The sequence below is a fragment of the Rhinolophus ferrumequinum genome, chromosome 3 (assembly GCF_004115265.2).
Source record: "Rhinolophus ferrumequinum isolate MPI-CBG mRhiFer1 chromosome 3, mRhiFer1_v1.p, whole genome shotgun sequence".
Lineage (NCBI taxonomy): Eukaryota > Metazoa > Chordata > Mammalia > Chiroptera > Rhinolophidae > Rhinolophus > Rhinolophus ferrumequinum.
Genome location: NC_046286.1, coordinates 72,508,565 through 72,528,369, shown reverse-complemented (window position 1 = coordinate 72,528,369; position 19,805 = coordinate 72,508,565).

Here is a 19,805-nt window from a genome sequence, read left to right as displayed (position 1 = left end):
TCCAAGTTACAGTTCAAATTTGAAAAACCTTATTAATGAAATGTGCTGACACCATGACATGTTGCAAATTTTGCCTTTTTACCTCATTAAGTCAAATACTTCTAAGATAGCATTAACATTTTTTAGCTAAGATTTTGTCTATGTATTGAAGATGGACTGAATTGCCTTTTCTGATTCTCTATGGAGAGTATGCACTATGCTATGGTTAGTGACATTCCCCACCTCAACCACAAGGATCATCTTAATAAGCCAGCATAAAGTGTAAGAATCAGATCATTTTGTTGTAGCTAATTATAGGTTGGTGCAAAAGTAATGGCGGTTTAAAAGGTTAAAAATAATTGCAAAAACTGCAATTACCTTTGCACCAACCTAATAAAATTTTCCTGTACCTACTACTCATTGTATGTTAAGTTGAAAAATTAAGAAATTTCTATTTAAACCTAGAAAGTAAGTGTATGCTACTAAAGTTGGCCTGATGGGCAATTGGAATAGACATGTATCTACAATATGTAATTTTAAGGGTATTATGGGCACTCAAGAGCTCTCTTCTCCAGAAATAGTCTCTCTGCTGTCTTCAGTGGCCTAACAACCCCACCATTAGATCTTTGACTCTGTAGATGGTCGGTGGTATGGATGTGTTTGTTTTATTTATTTATTTATTTATTTATTTATTTATTTATTTATTCATTCATTCATTCATTCATTCATTTATTTTTTAATTAGTTTCTGGTGCCCAAAACAATGTAATAGTTAGACATTTATCATTTATATCCCTCACAGAGTGCTAACCCCACTCCCCCCATCTATTACCCCTCTGGCATTGCAGGATGTGTTTGTTTTAAATAACCCCTAACCTGTCTTAAGGAAGGAGGAGAGACAGAGAGAAAGAGAGAGAGAGAGAGAGAGACAGACAGACAGACAGACAGACAGAGATAGAGAGAGAGATAGAGAGAGAGACAGAGAGAGAGAGATTGAGAGAGAGGAGGATCCTGTCCTCCTATGGCAGCTGTCTTGAAGGTGATACCCCCACTTTTTCCTTAGGGTGAAAGTAGTGTAGTTGTCATTATCTTATGAGAGAAGTATTAAAACTGGTTAAAGCAGATATTACCATAGTTGCAATACTGATACTCAATTTATGGTGTTTTACTTTTTTTTTTAATTTCTTTTTGATTTCTAGAAAATGATAGTACAGATGGTCAAGATAAATTATTTTAGATTTATTTGTCTTTATCAGTCTCCCAGTAACTCCAATTTCCTGTACTATACTTTGCAACTGTGCACATTTTTCTTAAGTGACAATCATACCAATAGTTTTTTTTTTTTTTTTTTTTTTTTTTTTTTTAAATTTTAGGTAGACTCTTTAAAAAAAAAAATCATGATCTTGCTAGGTATTTTCGTGTTTGCTCTTCATCAACTTCCACCTGGGCCAAATGAACTGCATGCTTTGCTGGGCAGAGTCAACCAAGTCAAACAAGAGACACATTTCTATAAATAAGAAATCACATGACTCACAGATGTCTTTATTTTCACTGTAGATAAAGAAATCAATTTAAATGTTTGGTACAAGGCTCAGGGCTACTGTGATTTTGCTTAGTAGTATTGACACCTTTTTTTTCCCCTTGCTTTTCATCTCTGTAGCTATTATGATTAAGGTTCAATATAAGTTAAAGTTTATCCCTTAGAAGTTACCCCATCATTTAAATTTCAGGTACTGTCTGATTTTACTTGAGCCAAGAATTTATATCAAGGTAATTTATTCCACTTTCTGTGTCTTTTATTCTCTTAAAATTGAAGGTATTCACCTATCAAATTTTTCTCTGAGTAAAATAAGGTATTTTTTGGCTATCTGTATTCCAATTCTATGGGTTTTAAATCCATAGCTAGAAAGAGCCTCAAGGAATAAGTTAGTACTCTCATTTTATTAATAATCCTTTTCTTGAACTTCAGTGGTGCTTACCTGCATTTTTGGTTTGATCCTGCTGAGATGAGGTCCAATGTAATTGCATTATAGTCACTGCTATTTAATGGTTTGATCTAATGTATTTCAGAGCTCAGTTGGCTGTACTGGAGAAGAATAGGTTAGATTCAGCCTCGGTTGACTCTTCTCCAAAAAATACTGCTCCATATAAACATACTCATTTCAGTACCAAACATCTAATTATTTTCACAAAACAAAAGCTTTGGGAATTTTGATGTTTTGTCAATATTTGTTGAATCCCTTCAGTCAGCTGACAGTACAGAAAAGATATAAGACATGGCAAAAATAATTTTATAACTAAGGATAACTTGGTAAGTATGCAACATAGGCTCAAAAAATGGGCATGTTAATCTCAGTATACTAGGAATAAATAGCGATCTCCACTTGCTATCCAGACCTTTTAATGGTTTTAGAAAGTATTTTAAATTATTTTTTTTTAATTGTTTACAGAAGTAAGAACAAAGGGAGAGCGGAAATTGTGAAAAGAATTTTAATATAGCAAAGCTAAATGTTCATTGCATCAATTCTGGTTCAAAAAGGAACTAACTGCTCAACTATCATGAAAAAACCTGTAACGTATCCATGTGTAGATGTTACTTCCAGATATCAAACACATCTTTAATAGCTTCTAGCCTATTATTACTCCTGTTTTTTTTTTGTTTTTTTTGAACTTGCATCATTAAAATGCAACAGTTGAATTTTTTAAATGTTTGATGTCTCATTGTACTGTTATCTTTATTCCATAATCGCAAACTATTTTTATTTTTTAGGTATGCTTTTCATTTTTAAAATTAAATTTATTGAGGTAACTGGTTAATAACATTATATTCCATTGTAAACAATTAGAATAATAAATCCAATGATTATTTTCATTCATATATTATCAATTTCCTTCTGATACCTGCCTTCACATTTATTCAGTATTTGTGTGCTTAAAAACTACAAATTTCGGCACACATATTTTATAAAAAGATGAAAGAATACTGTAACATACCCTTTTAACAAAATTAGACAGTTCAGGTTCTTGCCCCAGCATACTGCATGATAAAATTCGTCCACTTGAAGGATTAATTGGGTAAAAATATCATATTTCCTTTTTTGTCCTTTGAAATGTATTGTTCACTCATTGATGCTTGAATTTGAAAAAAAATTCACTGTCATTTGAAGATTTACAGTCTGAGATTTCACTTGAATAATGAGTTTCAATTTCATCCTAATCATTAAAGTTTAGTGTAGTACTCTGTCTTTTCGCATTAATCTTCTGATTCCTCTAATGACTGAAATATCTTCCTCTGCCAGTTTTCTTCTCTTTGCAGTTATAGGTGGAAAATAAAAATTTTAAATTTTAAACTGTTCAGTGGACCTTGAAGTAGACCATAGAAATGTCTGCAGCCTTCTTTTATACCTTTTTGCATGATGATACTTTAGTCAACACAATGAAATAATTGAATGATTATGGGATAATGCTGATTTATTTTACAATTGTATCATCCTTCTAGGCAATTCCATCATTATTCCGTTTCCTTTATATTTTCGTCTGTTTTTAGCATTCTTGGGAATAATTGATGAGTAATAATGAAATAATTTCTAAGTTGATGAAATAAAAATGTTCAAGATATTGGCAAAATAAGATCATGAATATTCTATACTATGTCCTGAATTTTTAAAATTGTTCAATGGTGCCATGAATTACAATGGTAATTACAAGATAGAATGAGTTTTATTCTGTTTAAAAAATAAGTAAGGTTTTTCTTTGTTCCTTGGAAGACCTACTTAAAAAATAATAAATAATACATACTGTTCTCAACAAACAGGTACAATTGCTCAAAAAATGAAGCTCAGAAACTAGGATTGGAGGCAATGGATCCTGACAGTACTCTGAGAACCAATGGCAAGAACATAAGTGTGAGGGTTACACAAGCCAGGGTTTACATACTTTGCCTGTGTTCTTTTTTTTTGTATTTTTGGAGTCTTGGTTCTTACATAAAATTTATTTCTTAAGGATTTTAAAATGATAAAGTAAAATAATATATGCAAATGTCCTCCTTCCATATTTCTTTGCTCTCCCTTTTACAATGGAAGTTTACTGAAAAAAGGTAGTGCTTCTAGTGTGAAAGTTGAGACATGATCTTATGAAAGCAGTAAAAATTGAAATTGAGACATTGATAGGATATGCCTATGTGAAATTGAGAATAGAGATATACAAGGCTGAAGAGATAATAATTAAGGCACATAATCATAGTATCTTGAAATGTTCTTTGGTAACTACCAGTTGTTGAATACTTACTCTCTGCTGGGATCTTAAAATAATTTTATTTAATCCTCACGAAACCTTGGGAGGAGTGTATTACCATCCTTGTCTTACGGTAGAGAGAACTGAGATACAGAGAGCTTAGGTGTTGTCCAGGTCACACACAATGCAGATTAAAATGTAGGCCCGTCGAATTCTAAAGCCCTCAGGAGTCAAATCAAGTCTCCCTGCTTCCTAGATGTAGATGGGAAACTGCAGGTGGTTCATTTTGGTTGTCATCGGGGAACCTAGAAAGAGAAACAAAATTGGAAACATTGTGCAGGATGATTTGGAGAGAATGGAATTGGAAAGACAAGTTAGGATGAGTCCAAAGACAGGAGGTAAAGCTTGATCTTAGGAGATGGGATGGAAAGGATTATGATGATTTTAGAGATACCACAGATGTAAACTCATGGAATTTATTATTACAGATAGCGAAGGAAAGGGAAGTAAAAGATTATTCAGAGATTATTGGCCTGGAAAACCAAAATGATGCCCTAAATAGGGAGTAAAGGAAGAGAGTAGATCACAATTCACTGGAGTATGTGGGGCTGGAGAAGTAGGGGACTTTGAACTCATCACCTATTAAAGCTACACATGACAATCAATTGCAAAGGGAAATAAGTGAAGAGTTCCATCCAGACACTATTTGTGAAGCACCTGTTAAATACCAAGGTTAATACCAGGTATTTTCACACATTTTACTCATTTAATTCTCACAGCAAACTCTGCAACAGGCAGATAATCAGGTGTGACATTTCAGCGAGTGGTCAGTGTGGAGATGGATGACTGAAATAAGTCAGTACACGAATACTGAATACCTTCTTTATGTTCTTCAGTCCCAGGCTGAGCAAAACAGAGGATATAGGATTACTAAAAGATGATCCCTAACTTTAACAAATGGAGTGAGTGTATGGTTACTTGAAAAAGAAAAAGGAAGAATAAATAGTAGAAAACGTTTAAACTTGAGAGATTGCATTATACAGACTCTAAACGTTACAAGTTTCCGAGGAAAGACATTTGTGTTCCTAATGTCAGGGAGGATAACCTGCATCTAGAACCTGAAAAATGGCTAATATTTGCCTAAGTGCTAAGGAGTAGATAGGGCTTGTTTTGTATATGAAAGAAAGAGAAAATGATAGGGACATGACATGACAGCGCGTGTGAAATTGATGTGTTTATACGATAATGAGGATATCAGGCTGGCAAGAGGATAAATTGAGATTAGAAAACATCAGGAAATAAGAAGTGGTAAGTTTGTGGTGACAGATTACACACACTTGGACACACACTTGGTCAATCAAGCAGAGCTGATATTTGGCATGGAAGAGAGTCTTTGAAGGTTTTTAAATAGAACAATGACATGAGACCAGCATTTCAGAGAGTGTAATCAGGCAACAGTGCTTAAGTGATTGGAAATAAGATAGAATTTGTGAAATATTGCTAAAGCTGATGAGTCTCAAACATGGTGCAGAAGGAAGAAAGGACAAATTTTAAGCCATTGTTCATGTAGGTGGTAAAGGGAACATTGTACAGTGACTTAAATTAATGCTGCAACTCAAAATGCTACAAAGTATTTTGACAATTCAAATTCATCCATGTGGTAGAAACTTAACTGAGGTCTAGACATAAATGAGAAGAGTGAAATATGTTGACTATTTACTAAAAACACAATGCAGTAAGGAAAGTGCTAGAATCGGACCCATTTATAACCTAAAGTGGAGATAGCTTCCTTTCCTTCTTTGGCTGATTTCTGTTGTTGTTTGGCATTGTTTTATTTTTGCTCCTCACGGGTAGCCAGCTAATGCACAGACATTTCAGGCAATGAGAGCACCTGGTTAGGCACACAGACTCCAGAGTCAGACTGCGTGGACTCAACTCTAGGCCCCGCCAGTTGCTTGAACATGACTTAGCCAAGTTCATCCATCTCTTTAAGCCTCCATTTCCTCTTCTGTCAAATAAGGTTGCTAATAAGAGTGTTGCAGAAATCAGGAGCAGATGGTCAAAGTGCACTTGAACATCCTTGGCTCTCTGAGTGCTGGCTCTTCTTTACTAATTGAACACCTACCTAGGAGTTGTTTCAAGTAGAATTTTGTTAGGGACAGGAAAACCTTTTTTTCAGAAGTACATCAACAAGTAACAGACCAGACTAATTCTGCCCAGGAATGGCATCTGATATCCTCTAGCCTTGGTTCTACTATCTAAAAAATGTGGGTAATAACATAATTTATAGTGCTACATTAAAAATCGTATGAAAAAAATCCTGCATTAAATCCATATAACAAGCTGGGTTTAAGTGTCTTCTAGATGAGTTCTAAGAACTGTGTTAGATGCTGTAGTTACAGCAGTTAGCAAATATGCATAGTGCTGACTTTAAAATAGGATAATAGACAGTACTTTACGGGGTTAATGTATGGATTAATTCATGCACACAGACCTACACTTAAAACATTACCTGGCTAGGGTAAGCATAAAAAGCCCTATTTAAGTGCATGGTGGTGGTGGTGGTGGTGTGACCACATATAGCAAAATTGTGGTTTTCTACCCACCACTCCCTATATCTTTCTGATTTAATTATGATATAAATATATGTAATTATCATTCTCTCCCTAGTATTTCTTTTCTTCCTTCTATATGCCTTCAAGAAACACTTGCCTTTAAATCCCTATTGCCATGCCAGATACATGATACGTTTATTAAATTGAGTTCATGATGGATAATATTTATCTCAATGAAAAAAAAATATTGATGATCATCCTAGAGTAAGTACCCCTCTTTACTCATTCCTAGGAATAATCTTGCTATTTTAAAAAGCTGACAGGTTTCTAAGCATTGCAAATAGGCCCTGTGTAAAGATCCTTAAAGGAGTTATTGGCGCTATCTCTAGAGACAGAGGCTCAGAATTAACAAAGCCAGGTTTGCTGTGTGCATTATGAACTGCAGGCAGCATACAGAATTAGACATAAGTGACAGAAAAAAGGAGAGAGTCTCCACTTAATTGCAGGCATGCATACTTCCTGGGCTTGGCATGCCCCATGGGAGTTGCCTTCTGATTACTTGAAGTCTATGGAACTTGCTAAAGATAAGTGTATCAGATTTTCATATTTGTCTCAATCAATCCATTAAATATTCTAGTCACTATAAATAGCTGGAATGTACACAGAAATACATCCAAGCACTTCTGGATGGCTGTGATTCCTACGATGCTGCTACCACTCTCTCAGTGCCTGCATGTGATAAAGGGCTATAGGTTTGGAGAGAAACCTACCAAGTAAGACCTCTCCCCATGATAGAATGCTCCTATGACTTTATTTTCTTTGTGTCCATTAAAGGGAACAAAATGAAGAGCTAAGTTTTAACTTTTCTCACATTCTCAGAATTTTGTCTCCTACCCTTTTCAAAGAGTTGCCAGATTCTAGAGGAATATCTTTGCTGTGAGGAAGCTTTCATTAAACTGTTTTGGTCTAGCCTTGTCACTATAAATGGCAGAAACCCACTGCTGTCACACAAGAATAAATTCCTTCTCAGGTAACCTCCTGGGACTATTCAAAGCATGTTCTAAAGCAGCCTGAAAAGGAACAAACAATACAGAGTAATTTGATTTACTGCATGAGAAGCAAGAAAAATTAAGACTTAATCAAAGAATTATCAAACTAATTAGGTGTTGTTTATTAATTTGTCATGTCTTATAGTAATCTTATCTGTCAGTTTACATACTAGAGTGAAGATTTAAAAAGCATTCCAGTAATTATGTGAATATATTCCCCTAGTGCTATTCTAAGGTTCATTTGGGTGGCCCAGCAAATAAAGAATAGAGAATCTAGGACTTTCTAACGATTCAAATGAATGCATAGTTCTTATGCCTTTTCTTAAACAGGTCTTATTTTAAACATGGAAATAATTAGTAAGTCCCATACCCATTTTGTGTAACTTTTGTAAACCAACTAGTTTGATATAACTACTTCCAAAGGGACCTATGTGGTAAATGAATATTCCTCATCCATAGCTTTTTTTTTTTCCTGTATAGGATGTTTGTGCAATTTGACAATAATGAATTTTGCAATATTAACATTAATTTTATAATTTATAGATTGTTCAAACAGTTACTTAGTATTTTTTCTATCAGTTTGATGACTGCTATTCTAACCCAGTATATTTCACATTTTGATTTTCTAAAATACTCTATGTTGAGGCAATAATACTGTGATTCCAACACAGTAGTAACAATTATTCCTCATTTAAAGACAATCAATTTTGACTATTTTTGTCCTCATCAACATCCAGTTGATAGGCTCGAAGTCATTCTCTTAAATCAATTTCCCAGCAGTTACTGAATCTCTAGTACGTACTCAGAGCTAGTGGTCATAATATGAGTTTCAAAGCAGAAGGAGGTACCAAGCTAGATAGAGACGATTACAAATAAAACAATGAACAGTAAGTATAAAGCAGGTGGTGAAGAAAAATGGGAGCAGGTACTTATTAAGTACTCAGTTATACCATCACTATTAATGTCTGGAGAGGAGAAGGCCACAAAGGTTAGGACAGGCTTCATAAAGGTGTGGTCCTAGTATTTTGTCAATGACTATGTTCAGCTTTATCATGGGTATTATTAATTGCTTACAATGAGTTCAGTATTTATTCCTATTTAGGAAGTCAATTTTTTCATCCCCAGAGAGGGGAAAAAAAGGTAGTGATATAATAAGGTGCAACTTTTTAACAATACTGAGGAAGAAATCAACATAGGGTAACAACTGAACAAAATAACATCCCATCATGTAATGTCATCTACCCCATTGTGTGTCTTTTCCAATTAGACCCCATTATACTTTGGTGTCTATCCTTTGTCAGACACTTAATTATTTACATGGTATCTCTCACATCTCCATTACTCTATTTTAGTCAGTATTTCTGCTGTATGATTGATATGCCTCTTTCCTGAAGGAAACATTGTTATCTACAAACCACTTTCTATTGAAACCATCCAGATTGTTTAGGCAATTGTTTAGGTAATAAGCATGGTTTAGTAGGAAAGACTCATTGTTTAGTAGGAAAGACTCATTTGTAGCCATTGGAATCTCTTATACCAAGTGAGGGAAAATAGAGAGAAAAAGGGCCCAATTGTCTTATTGAAATACCCTGTGAAAATAAACTGATGATTTAATATTCTCTCCTATGGCAATTGCATAACTTTAAAGCTTTTCCATTTTCTATTGTTCATGACAATAATTATATTAATAATGATTTTTCTCCCAGAGGAATACTATTATTTTTTGTATAATCACAAATAGCCTCCTGGTGCACACTGGATATGCAGTGTGTATTTTTTTTTTAAATGAGAAAAATTGTGTATCAATTATACACAATTTAAAACAGGAAGAGAAGTTGGATGACTTCCAAATGTGTTATTCAAATGAGAATATATTTGTAAATTTAATTGTGGTGTTAAGCCTATTAAATAGTGATTATTAACATGTTCTCATTTTATCCTTTATTTATTAAGTGCAAGCATTGAAATATTAAGTTTATGTTATATGCCTGTGGTTGAAAAGGTGTGGAATTATCATCTTTATTAAAGCACCAGTAGAAAATTATCCCCTAAAACAAAGCATCAAGTCTGTTTTTCTCTTCTTGAGGTAAAACCAGAAGGTTCCTTTTCGATTTGCTCTATGGTTCTTCCTTAGGCTTTTACTGTCTTTTTGAATTGTTTGTGAACATGAAATATTTGCATGTGTCAGAGACAGTTAAAAGAAGATAAGGAAATAAATTTTCTCCGTAGAGACAAAGGGTAAGAAAGTTGCAAAATCCCTTCCCTTGGCAGAGTCCACTGTGGTATGGAAGTAGTTCAATGGGACAGCTGAAAAGTGCCAAATTGATTTTATTTTATATGAATGAGATCCCTGTATAAAAGAGAAGCAACAGTGTTTTTCAAATGCCACTGAACAGCGTAAAAAAGTATCTCCTTGCATTTAAGGATAGGGAGAAAAACAAATTCACAGGAAGCCTTGATTAGCGTGGCTTACCTAGAGCTGGAGAAAAATTCAGGTCATCATCCACACGTTATTCTGCATCTATCTGTAAGGATTTTGGAGGGCTATCAAGAGATGATGATATTGACAACATTGATGAGGATGATGATAAAAAGATTTACCATGTACTGAGTGTTAATGATATGCCCAGCACTGTGCTAAGCTCCGGACATAGATCATCTCATTGAATACTCAGAAGGTGGGTTAGAACCTGTCCACTTCATAGATGAGGAAATTGAACCTACGGGAAGTTGCAGAATTTGCTCAGATTACTGGATATTGTTTCCAGCACTGTAGGAAGAATTACAAATATATTTTAAGAGGAGGTAACTACCTCCTAGATTTTTCTTTTATTCTTTCATTTTCTGTTTTCTAAGTACTAAAATTTAATACAAACTCACAATTTCCTTTTCCCTAATAAGGTGATTTTGACATGGACCCCCTAAATCTTGTCAATGTAACTGCCACAGAATGCAGGCAATCTGCTGATAACGTTTAGCTGTCTTTGTTGGTCAGTACAAAGACAAGGAGTCAGGTATAGAGACTATAAGCAGAGTGGACAGTGATTCCATACTCAACAGCACAAATGGCTGGTCACCAAAATTATTGAAGGAATCTTGGATATGGTTTACCTTTAGTTTTCCTGGATGTCAGTTAAGCTGGCCATAAGACCTAATAAAAGATCACCCAATTTTATTGTTAGATTTTTAAGTGTATTTTATTCTTAATGGTTAGAGTGACAGCAAATTAAAATGGAAGAGAACACAGAGTAAATTTATCTCTACAGTTGTGGTTGAGTCTTGAAGTTATTGAGAATGAAAACAACAGATTCTAGTAGTTTTGGAAATGATTCAGCAATTGACAGTGCCAGGCTCTCTCTGCCAATACCCCTATAGTGGGATCTTAAAGTCAAGCAACCAGAAAAGATACAAGACAGAAGGAGGCATTTTTTATTTTCCATCTTTACTTAGTTTATAAAAATGTCAAGCCTCCAACTTCTTAAGTGAATTTGTTATTCTACTTGTAATTATTTAAAACATATTTTGTAAATGTAATGATTTTTGTCTTAGGAACCATCTTTTCTCTTAATCTTCACCTTTGTGGTTGCTACTCACATTCCCAATAATCAGTAATTTGGCGTGACTTGGTTTTTCAGTCTGAGTGAATCACCAAGTGTGTTGGATCTCTGAAAGTAATACTGAAAATGTATAAAACCTCAGCTATCAAATTTTCACTTGTGAATTATCACACTTTAAATGTACTCATATTTAGGTGTATGCCATGTTATAATTGGTTGGTAAACAACAACTTTATTAGAATTCATACTTTTATATTAGCAGAAACGATCAATTAAATTAAATGAGTAATAGCCCATTATTCACTAGTCAATTTGTTAAAATGTGAAGGGGAGGAGCATACTTAGGTATTTTTTTTTTACCAACCCTCATACTTAGGTATTTAAATAAAACAAGATTTTAGCTTAAAATTTGTGGAAATTTTGTGATTTTCCTTGAAAGTTGTGCATTTTTAATTCTACTCAATTATGTACCTAAAAGCTTACACATACATATAATATTTTAAATATTTGCTATGGAAAAATTGATTTCTAGTAGGATGAGGCTTTTTTAATCCTACAGCTATTCCTACTACCCAACATCTTAGAGAGTAGGTATCCCCATTTTGGTAAAGAATTTTAGATATTTTTGACTTTGGAAAATAGCATCTCAAAGACCTGATTTAATTTTGAATATTGTTATAACTTTGAATATTGAGTTAACATAACTGATGGTCAAAAGCATTTTAAATCATCTCCAAATGGAACAAAGGTTAAAATGTCCATTAATAATATCATTTCACCATAATATAGAGTTCTGCATTTATGATGTTTTAATTATTATAAAATGATATCATTGGCTATGAAATTCTAAAGCATAATATAACAACATAATATTTGTAATTAATTGAAACTGTTTAGCACTATTCTAAATTTCCTCACATATTTTGTTTGCTCTTGTCCCTTTATGCTCCTTCTAAAGCAAACACTAACACAAAGACGACATACTGTTGTACAAAGAGCACCGCATTGTGAATCTACAGACATGGATCTTCCTTATAAGTCACTCGGGTGAATTTGCAAGTTATCCAACTTCTTTGGGTGTCACTGTTCTCAGTTAATTTTAAGGCATCTTCCGGCACTACAATGTTATTAGGTTACATCTGTAGGTGGAGATTTCTTTAGGTTGAAACACACCACAGTGGATAATTTAGGTAATCTTTCCACTTGAGGAGGACTATAGATGTTCAGAATATATTGCAAGTTCTATATCTTGATTGAGCTATTTAACTCAATCAAGCTTTAATGAAGCAACCTTTCTTCATGTTTGAGCTTTACTCCTTTTTTTACAAACCATTTATAAATGCATTGATGTTTCACTTTCATGGAAAAATTGTTGTTCTACCCATACACAAATGGGTAAAGCTCCTCACAGAAAGAAAATGAATACTGTAGTTTGGAACTATAAATAATTGAAAAAAAGATAACGAAAAAATAAATATATAAAATTTTATCATGTATTTTGTTGAAAGTAATTTGTACTCTACCAAGAACTGAAAATACCATTGTTCAGTCTGTTCATATTCAAGCACTCTAGAAACAACAGAGTACCATTTAGTAACATTCATTTATTCACTCATTTAATCAATCATTTATTTTCTCCTTTAAGTCTTTATATTCCTTTACCAAATTTGTATTAATGTAAAAGCCCAGATTTGTAAATAAACAAATAAAGCATTGAGAATCAGAGGATGAAGTATATACGGGGCATTCTGGGAGCTTAAAGAATTGTCAGCAGAGTGGATATCAGGGAGTCAAGTAAGAGATAAAATGGCTAAGCTATGAGGAATTACTAGAATAAGCCACATTCTAAGCAGTTTTATCAATGAGAATTTGAAATCCCACAGATATTTGACATGTTATTGGATGACTCCATGGCAAGTAAGATATTTGCTCTCTGAGTAAATGAGATAGCTTTTATTTTTATCTTTTTAAATTGAGTCATTAGTCCATCCAATATGCCTTATTAATCTCTTTTTCTGCCATCTGAGGCCTTCATATTAAAAGAAAAATATAGAATTCGTATTATCTATTTGTCTGTATTTTACATATTTAGTGTCTCCCTCTGACCTCACCCTATATACAAATACGATTTGTGTGGGATATACAAATATGATTTGTGTTGGATTGAAAGAGATTATTCACAGAACTGAAAAAAAATTAAGAAAAGTGAAGCAATAGTAATTCTGAAAGTTTTGAAACATCCCAGTTGACAGTGTATCTATAGTTGTGACAATGAGATAAGGTAATAAGGAGATTGGTCTTAAACTACTGAATCACTTTGATGGGTTACTTGAGGTCAATTCAGCATCTAATTAAACAGAATGTGACCACTGAAGAAAATTATATAACTGTTTATATTAGGAAGTGAACATTTACAGATTTTCCAAGGATTATTAGTCATTTATGATAATAGGTAAAATAACTGTCATTTATCTTGACCTTCTAAATAAGTATTAAAAAAATAGAAAAATAAGAGGGATTAAAAAAACCTTAATCTTAAATTGAGTCTGCTCTCAATGTATGACCTTGGTTAAGCCACTTATCCTCCAAGAGACCATTATTTTTTTCCATCTGAAAAAATTAAGGTGTTGGAATAGCTGATTTCAAAGTTCTATTCCACATCCCAAACTTATTTTTCTATGCATCTATTTTTGTTAAGTCCCAAATATCAGGTATTCTGTCATAATCGAGGTATAAGAATAAATGGAACAATGATATGATCTTGAATCAATCTTATTTCATTTCTTTGGTTGAATGTTCCACGAAAAATTTTTTCTGCTTCATAAATTGAAGATGAAGAGAAAAAAAACAATAATACTACCTTTATCATTTTTAATCAAAAGAATGTATGAAATATGCATTTGGCTACTTTTCCTTGCTTTCCATCAAAGTGAATATGCAAATATATAATAACACATGGAAATATTAAGGAAGCTTTTTACAAGAGGCAAAGAAACCTTTCCAATAGAAACGTTTTAGCCTGGAGGTTGCTCTTTGATGTAAGAAGTTGAAGCTTTTGGTGTTTTAAACACCCTTATAGCAGGGTTGCCTAGCCAATTTATACTAAGTAATACATTTTCTTAAAACTTTTTTAAAATCATGAAAAAAAAATCTTGAGAATCAATTACCAATAAGACGTATTATTGGAATAACCCAGTAAACTACGTTCTGTTCTTCAGTGTGCTCTATGTAAGTACTCTGGCAAAATTGAGAACTATTATAATTCAAGTGAAAACAGCAACTAATCCATTAGTCCATAAATAGTATCTAGCTGGGTATATGGAAAATTTGCTGCTCTTTTTGGGTATTATACTTCTCATTTGTTTCTTGATGTTCAAGTAAAATTGTCAGTCATACTTTATTTCTTTTTCTCACCTCCCACATCAAATTCATTAAAAAGTCCTACTGGGTTTAAGTCAAAATGTACTCTGAATCCATCCATTTATCTATAATTTCTATGTTTTTCATTGACCATATTTAAAATTGGCACCCATTACTCTGAATAGTATTTCTTATTATACTTACTTGATCCATTTTTTAATATGGTACTTATTTTTGTTTTACTTATTTAACTGATATGTTTTGTCTCTTTCCACTAGAATCTCAGCTCCATGAATTAGGTGATTTTGTTTGTATTGTTCACTACTATAATTAATTCCATGTCTTAGAAAAGTAACTGGTACTAGTAGGCACTCAACAATTATTTGTTGACAGAATCTCCACTGCACCTCACCTAGTCCAAGCCCCACATTGTGGGGAGCCATAATTTCTTGTTATTTTGTAGCCTTGCAGACTGGCTCAGTTTATGGTTAACTTGTTTTAGCTCTTAAGGCATTGTCTCTGCCTACACCTGGAGGGTGCTTGCAAGCTGCTGAGAAATGAGGTGGGAGTGGCCGGTTCCCGGACACAGATCACTGATGATTATCAGGGTAATTGGTGGGCTTTGTCATTGAGAAAATGACTTTGGGGAAGTTTCAGTGATTTTGTAGTTTCTATGTAGAAGTTAAAAATTTACTCTCAATGAGGTAATGCACACTCGTGATTGTTAAGCTGCACGTACACAGGTGGTATAAATTGGTATAGGAAAGTAAACTCCGCGCATCCATGAACTAAGCCCCACAATCTGAGCCGGATCCTAACCACGCGGTGTTCCTCACCGTTACCCCTATATTCAGGTCCCTGTTCGGGCGCCAAAATGTAGCGGACCAGCCGTTACAAGTCGAACAGTTTCTGACAAGGGGAGTGGGAATGAAAAAGAGACACTCACACAATTGATGATGCGGCCGGTCTTCAGTGATCCTGAAGCGCGGAGTTTACTTTCCTATACCAATTTATACCACCTGTGTACGTGCAGCTTAACAATCACGAGTGTGCATTACCTCATTGAGAGTAAATTTTTAACTTCTACATAGAAACTACAAAATCACTGAAACTTCCCCAAAGTCATTTTCTCAATGACAAAGCCCACCAATTACCCTGATAATCATCAGTGATCTGTGTCCGGGAACCGGCCACTCCCACCTCATTTCTCAGCAGCTTGCAAGCACCCTCCAGGTGTAGGCAGAGACAATGCCTTAAGAGCTAAAACAAGTTAACCATAAACTGAGCCAGTCTGCAGGCTACAGAATAACAAGAAATTATGGCTCCCCACACCACATCATCTCTCACCTGGGTTATTTCAGTAGTCTCCTGCCGCCTCTCACATCCTTTTCTTTACAAACATTGTTTTTGTTCACAAAGCAGGTCTTTTAAAAACATACATACCATACTATAACCTTCACAAGTTTACCATTGCCCTTAGGACACATCCAAACTCACTGGAATAGCTAGAATGCTCTGATAGGAGTTTGTCTCTACTCTCCAGCCCCACTGATCTCAAGCAAGCCAGGCTGGTTCCTAGTTCAGGCTTTTTTGACTTGCTTTTCTTTGTCAGGAATCCTTTCCTCAGAGATCTTCTTGAGGTTTGCTTTCAACTCATAGGTCAAGTGTCTCCCCTTTGGAGAGCAGGCTCTTCATACATTGTGAACTTGTACAGTTTGTGTACTTATACAAAGGCCCGACACTCTGCTCCCCTACCCAAGACTGCATGTGTTGGACTGGGGCTCCAACTGCTCAGGGGAAGAACTGCCTCTTAATTTTGTATGAAGCAGAGCCCCTTAGCCAAAAATGGCCACCAAGGTCTGCACAACCCAGAGAGGATGCTTAATGGTCCTGCTATTTATTATCCAGATCGCAATCTCTTTCCCTAGCCATTCTCTGCCCCACCACCCTGTTTTGATGTCTCTACATATATAAGGTCTGAGTACATATATAAGGTCTGAAATTAACTATCTTGCTTATCCCGTCTCCTCCATTTCTAATGTAAGCTTTATAACCCCAGGATCTTTCCCTTCTTCACTGTGGTCCCTCAGTGACTGCATTAGTACTGCAATGTCCGTAAACAATCACCACAACCCAGCTGGAGCAGACACTATGTTTTTATTTTACCTTGAAACAACTGAGACTTAAGTGATAATTACAGGTGTACTATATACTCCCTCCACAAGACTGAGTACAAAGAATGCAAAGTGCTTATGTAGAATTCAGCAATACACAAGTAGGAGGTTTAAAGATGCCTATGATTAGAGTAAAAACCTTGATCGACCCAGCTCACACAAACTCCTGAAGTTTTTTAGATGACTCCTTGTTGGTGAGGTTTCCTTTCCATAGACAAATGTGAAAAAATGAGTGAGTGGTATCTCACATTTTTTACATAGGTGAGGTTCGAAAAGGTGTGTTTGATACTCCAAATCCCTCTACCTCGAGGCCTCCTTTCATTTTGTTAAGTAGTCCATAGTCCAAAATTACAAGACAAGAGAAAGAGACCCTCAGTAAGGAAAGTTGAAGATCAAGGTGTCCTTATTGTAAAAGAGACACTAAAACAATCACGTCTCAGCCTAAAATATAAAACCATATTTTAATTTAATTTTAGTATTTATTCAATTTATTTTTATTTTAAAATATTTTATTAAAATATAGCTGACATACAATTATTATATTAGGTTCAGGTTGCCACAATAGTTACTCAACATTGATATATCTAAAGAAATGATCACCATGATATAGCAACCATCTTACTTACACTGTACAATGCTATCACAATATTACTGACTATATCCCCTATGCTGTACAATACATCCCCATAACTTATTTGTTTTCTACCTAGAAATCTGAACCTCTTATTCCCCTTCACCTTTTTCTACTCTTTTTTATTTTTCAATTACAGCTGACATTTAATATCATTTTCTATTAATTTCAGGTGTACAGCATAGTAGTTAAATATTTATAGAACTTCAGAAGTGATCCCCCTGACTAGTCTAGTACCCACTTGGCTCTGTATATACATGGTTATTATCATATCATTGACTATGTCCCTATGCTTTACTTTATATTTCCATGACTGTTTTGTAAGTACCAATTTGTATTTCTTATGCCTTCACCTTTTTCACCCGATGCCCCAATACCCCTCCTGTCTATAACCCCAATAAACCAATAAACCCAATAAACCCCAATAAACCCAATAAACCCCTAGTACCCATCCGACATTATGCATAGTTATTACAATATTATTGACTATATTCCTTATGATATATCCTGCATCCCCATGACTGTTTCGTAACAACCAATTTGTACTTCTTAATCCCTTCCCCTTTCTCACCCATTCCCAGCACCCCTCCCATCTGGCACCATCAAAATATTCCCTGTATCTATGAGTTTGTTTCTGGTTTTTTAATTTATTTTGTTCTTTAGATTCCATATATAAGAGAATTCAAATTGCATCTTACTTTTGCTGTGTGGCATACTTCACTCACACAATAGCCTCCAGGTCCATCTGTGATGCTGCAGATGGCAAGAACCCATTCGCTTTCAGAGCTGAGCAATATTCCATTGTGTATATGTACCACATACTCTCTATCCATTCATGCATTGACAGACACCAGGCTGCCTCCATATCTTGGCCATTGTAAACAATGATGCATTGAGCACATGGATGCACATATCCCCTCGTTGTAGTGATTTGAGTTTCTTCGGTTAAATACCCAGAAGTGGAATAATTCGGTCCTTCTTTGTCACTGGTTATACCCTTTGTTTTAAAATCTATTTTGTCTGTTATAAGTATTGCTCCCACAGCTTTTTTATTTTCCATTTTAATGAAACATCTTTCCCATGATTTAATTTCACTCTGTCTTTTGACCTGCAGTAAGTCTCGTATAGACAGTATAGACATGTCTCGTATAGACATATGTAAGAGTCTTGTTTTCTTATCCATTCAGCCACTCTATGTCTTTTGATTGGAGCACATAATCCATTTACATTTAAAATAATGGTTGATTGATATGTGGTTATTTCCATTTTATTATTCATATTTTTGTCTTTTTCTTCCCCCGCCCCCCATCTTAAAAAGTCCCTCTAAGATTCCGTGTAATACTGGTTTGGTGGTGAGGAATTCCTTTAGCTTTGTCTTGTCTAGGAAGCTCTTTATTGGGCCTTTGATTCTATTAGGGTGGTGCAAAAGTAATTGCAGTTTTTGCAATTATTTTTAACCTTTTAAACCTCAATTACTTTTGCACCAACCTATTAAATTGGCATATTTCCTTCAAATCCCTTCTGGCCTGTAAAGTTTCAGTTGGGAAATCAGATGACAGTCTTATGGGGACTCCCTTGAAGGTAACTAACTGTGTGGGGTTTTTTTGCTGCTTTTAAGAGTCTCTCTTTGTCTTTAACCTTTGGCATTTTAATGTGACTTGGTGTGGGCCTCTTTGGGTTCATCTTGTTTGGGACTTTCTGTGCTTCCTGGGCTGGTATATCTTTTTCTTTACCAGATTAGGGAAGTGTTCAGTCATTATTTCTTCAAATAGGTTTTCAATTCCTGTTCTCTCTCTTCTTGTGGTACCCCTATGATGTGAATGTTTATACACTTGATGTTGTCCAAGAGACGTCTTAAACTCTCCTCATTTTTTTTGGATTCTTTTTTCCTTTTGCTGTTCTGATTGGGTGTTTTCTGCTACCTTATCTCCTAAATTGCTCATTCAATCCTCTGCTTCATCTAATCTACTATTGATTCCCTCTAATGTACTCTTTGCTTCAGTAATTGTATTCTTCATTTTTGACTTGTTCCTTTTTATATTTTCTATCTCCATTTTTATGTTTCTTATCGCTTTGTTGAAGTTCTCTCTCAAATCATTGAGTATCCTTATAACCAGTGTTTTGAACTGTGTCTGTTAGATTACTTGTCTCCATTTTGTTTAGTTCTTTTTTGGGAGCTTTGTTCTATTCTTTTATTTGAGAAATGTTTATTTGTCTCCCCATTTGGCTGCCTCCCTGTGTTTGTTTCTATGTAGGGCTGCTATGCCT